The sequence below is a fragment of the Quercus lobata genome, chromosome 10 (assembly GCF_001633185.2).
Source record: "Quercus lobata isolate SW786 chromosome 10, ValleyOak3.0 Primary Assembly, whole genome shotgun sequence".
Classification (NCBI taxonomy): Eukaryota; Viridiplantae; Streptophyta; class Magnoliopsida; order Fagales; family Fagaceae; genus Quercus; species Quercus lobata.
In genome coordinates this window covers 9,605,317-9,609,476 of record NC_044913.1, presented here as the reverse complement: position 1 = coordinate 9,609,476, position 4,160 = coordinate 9,605,317, and positions in this window count along the sequence as shown.

Genomic DNA, 4,160 nt, shown 5'->3' with positions numbered 1-4,160 from the left:
CCCAATTGTCAAAACATCAAGTATAGATATTATTATCAACCAAAGAACAAAAATTCCCTCTAAACCACAAAAACAACTCCAAACGTAATGACAGTAGAACATAACTGGTCCTCCAAGAAAATGCAACACTGCAAAAGAAAATATATATCAGTTACACAAGTGAATGAGTTTCCATGTGTGAAACTGAGCAAAAGATTTAGCTATCTTCTCAATATCTAGCTTGACAATAACACCAGGAATTCCACTCTTCATTCTACTATCTGAACTCTCATTTACAATGAGAATGGAATCAAGAATCTGTCTCCCTCCAACAAAAGAATTCTAAGAATGAGAAATGAGTTTATCTTTTTTGATAGATTAGAGTTTATCTAAAACACAATGAAGCCTATGTGCCAACACTTTTGATAAAAGTTTATACAAACTACCCACGAGGCTAATAGAACGAAAGTCCTTAGTGTTTTAATAGCATCGATCTTCTTAGGAATCAGACACAAGAAAGAAAGTGGCATTAAGGGATTTTTCAAAGATGCAACTTCCATGAAAATCCACAACAAAAGCCATAACATCCTCTTCTAACACACTCCAACACTTTTGAAAAGAACCCATAGTAAAACTATCCTGCCCAGGTGCTTTATCACCTTCAGCCTCCTCTAAAACTGCAAAAATCTCCTCCTTATCAAACTCCCTCTCTAAAGACAGCCTCTTAGTTTCATCTAAGCAAGCAAACTCCAGGCCATCAATAGTAGGCCTCCAAGATTCAAGCTCTCAATTTAAATTCTTATAAAATTCCACCACCTGATCTTGAACCTCCTTATCAGCCTAATAAAGCACTCCCTCAACCTCCACTCCCCTAATGTGATTGGCTTGCCTATGTGAGTTAGCCAACCTATGAAAAAACCAAGTATTATTATCCACCTCTTTTATGAATAAGGCCTTGGATTTTGCCTCCAAGAAATTTGCTCCAAAGAAGCTAAATGCTCGATATCAGCTTTCATCACAATTCTTCTAGATCCATCTTCAAGAGACAAAACTTGCAACTCTTCTCTCATATCAAGATCCAACAACTCAATCAAAAGACATTTTTTTCCTAAAAGCCATGTCCCCAAACACATGCTTGTTCCAATGTTTCAAGTCACCTTTCAAAGCCTTCAATTTACAAGCTAAAATATAACTAGGAGGCCCCACAAAGTGATAACCACTCAACCACTGCTGAACTTGATCCACAAAACCCTCCATTTTCAACCACATATTTTCAAATTTAAAATCACTCTTCCCCCTCAACATACCTCCTACCTCCACTAAAATAGGACAATGATCTGACACCACTCGAGAAAGAGTCTTACGAGTCACATCCAAAAATGATCCTCCCAGTCAGCTAAAATCAAAGCCCTATCAATTTTGGACATGGAAGGATTATCGAAATCACAAAACCAAGTGTAATCGCCCCCCTCCAAAGGCAGATCAACCAGATTATTTTTCTCAATAAAGTCAGAGAAATGAACATGGCTGAGCTAAAAGAGTTACAACCAAGTCTCCCTACTAGATATCTGATAATGTTGAAATCACCAATCAAACACCATGCCAAGCTCCACCGTAACCTCACAGAATCAAGTTCCACCCACATTGCATTCCTAGCCTAGCACTGTCATCAAACAGACCTTACACCCCCGAATAAACCTGTCTAACAAAACCCATTCAAACTTGTCTACCACTCCCTTCAACAAAATGGAAACAGAAAATCTACCTACAAAACAATCAACTTTCTCAAACACCCTCCAATCCCCATGCCAACAAAATACCCCCAGCAGTGTGAATTGCATCCAAAACTGCCCAATCAACCAAAGGGCTACCCCATAAACTTTTCACAATGGTAGAGTTAATACTATCTAATGATGCTGAAAAATCACCAGTGAGCCACACGATCCTCGCATGCTTGGAACAATACCTGCATAATAAAAATAGAAGACCTAACAAAGAGCACCGGTGTGGTGTCGGCCAAATACACTCCGAATGTCAAGTTAGAACTTCTCACAACTCTAAAGTGCCAAAGCTGGGGTGGATTATGTATACTTGTTTTCTGAGGGTCTTTGGATTTTTATAGTAGTGTAGAATCAAACTCCTATGCTTGTGCAACAAGTCTTTTCCATATAGGGAAGATCTTCATTAATGGGCGTATCTTTCAGAATCTTCCTCGTGTTAGAATTCTATTCATATTGGGATTCTATGGGCTAGGGTTAATCGTGAGATGCAAGTCGTTTCCATTTAGGATTTTTTTGAGACCACATAATGAACAATTCAATGCCACGTGGCCTTTTGGTCTGTCCACCCCGGTCCGTTCACACCGGATCCGTTCACTTTCATCCCATTTATTTTGATCTGTCAAGCCCATCCAAATGGATTTGTCATCTCTAAATTCCTTCCTCTTCACTATCCAATTTGATTTCCTGTAAACAAACAACATCACCCTACCACTCCTTAAGCATATTTTTCATAAAATCCCTCTCATGAAAATTATTTAAACCCCTCACATTCCAAGATAGGATTTTTAAATTCATTAATATTGATCTAAGTCCAACCTAATGGGTTTCATACTACCTCTTGAATTCCTACCAGACTTCCCGTCATAATTAATAGAAGAAACTAAACTCCTTGATTCTCGCATACCTTTATTACTATTGTTCCCTGTCCGGCTAGAAGCCAACCACTTACTCACTTAATTGGTCAGGTATGTATCATCCATAGAGTGCTATCAAAATCTCAAAACAAAGATAAGCCACTTCACAAAATTATATAACCAAGGAGGCATTATGATATCAAATGGGATGCAATAGCATTAGAGAGTATAGACTAGTCTCTAGGAAGATTGATAGCATAAAACACAATCCAAACAGAAATGACAAAAGAAAAGTGAAAGTAATGCTTCATTGACATAATATAAGGATAATAAAATACATCAGATTATTTATTAAAAAAAAGAAAAAAAAAAAGAATCTAAAGAATTTTCTTACAAGCATCTCCTAAGCACAAATGATCTAGAGTAAACCCTCCAAATGATGAATGTAATGATAGCCAAATATAACTGGTCCTCCCAGAAAATGCAATACTGCAAAAGAAAATATATATCAGTTACACAAGTGATTGAGCCTCCATGTAAAGAGGAATCTATAGAATTTTCTTACAAGCATCTCCTAAGAACAAATGATCTAGAGCAAACCCTCCAAATGATGCTAGAAGAATGTAGCTGGTCCAAATGTAATGATGGTAGAATGTAACTGGTCATCCCAGAAAATGCAATACTGCAAAAGAAAATATATATCAGTTATACAAGCGATTGAGTCTCCTTGTGTGAAACTGAACAAAAGATTTAGCTAACCATCATGATGGAGATAATGGTAATAGGAACCAGCAACCATGGGCGACCAAAAGAGGTAACAGAACGTAATGATCTAGAGCAAACCCTCCAAATGATGTTAGTACGAAGTAGCTGGTCCAAATGTAATGATGGTAGAATGTAACCGGTCCTCCCAGAAAATGCAATACTGCAAAAGAAAAAAAAAATATATATATATATATATATATATCAGTTACACAGGTGATTGAGTCTCCATGTGTGAAATTGAACAAAAGATTTAGCTTACCATCATGATGGAGATAATGGTAATAGGAACCAGCAGCCATGGGCGACCAAAGGAGGTGACAGGAAGTAATGCATCATTGTCACAAAACTGAGAAATCAGTAAGAGCCAATAACCAACTTTGAAACTAAGAGAAAGGCACACATTAAAGACTTAATATCAGTAGTATGAAGTTGGCATCAAAAGGTTCTTAGCTTATCCATACAAATATTCTCAAAATTCCATACAAACCTCATAAGTAATTAGAAAAAAGAATGATCCCTAACCTCATCTTCATAGTCCACTTAATTGAACAAATATTGTATCATGTACAACCCTGATTTAGTTAACTTTCTTTATAAATCAATTTATCTTGCACCTCCAATATATATCCTCAATTCAGAATGAAGTTGCATGATATTGCAACTAATGAATTCCATCTTTCTTAGCACTATAAGCATTTATAAGTTACAACCTAATCACTCACAAAGCAGCACTAAGATGATAAAATTCCTAATATTTGAGCAAATAATTTCCTTTTCCCAA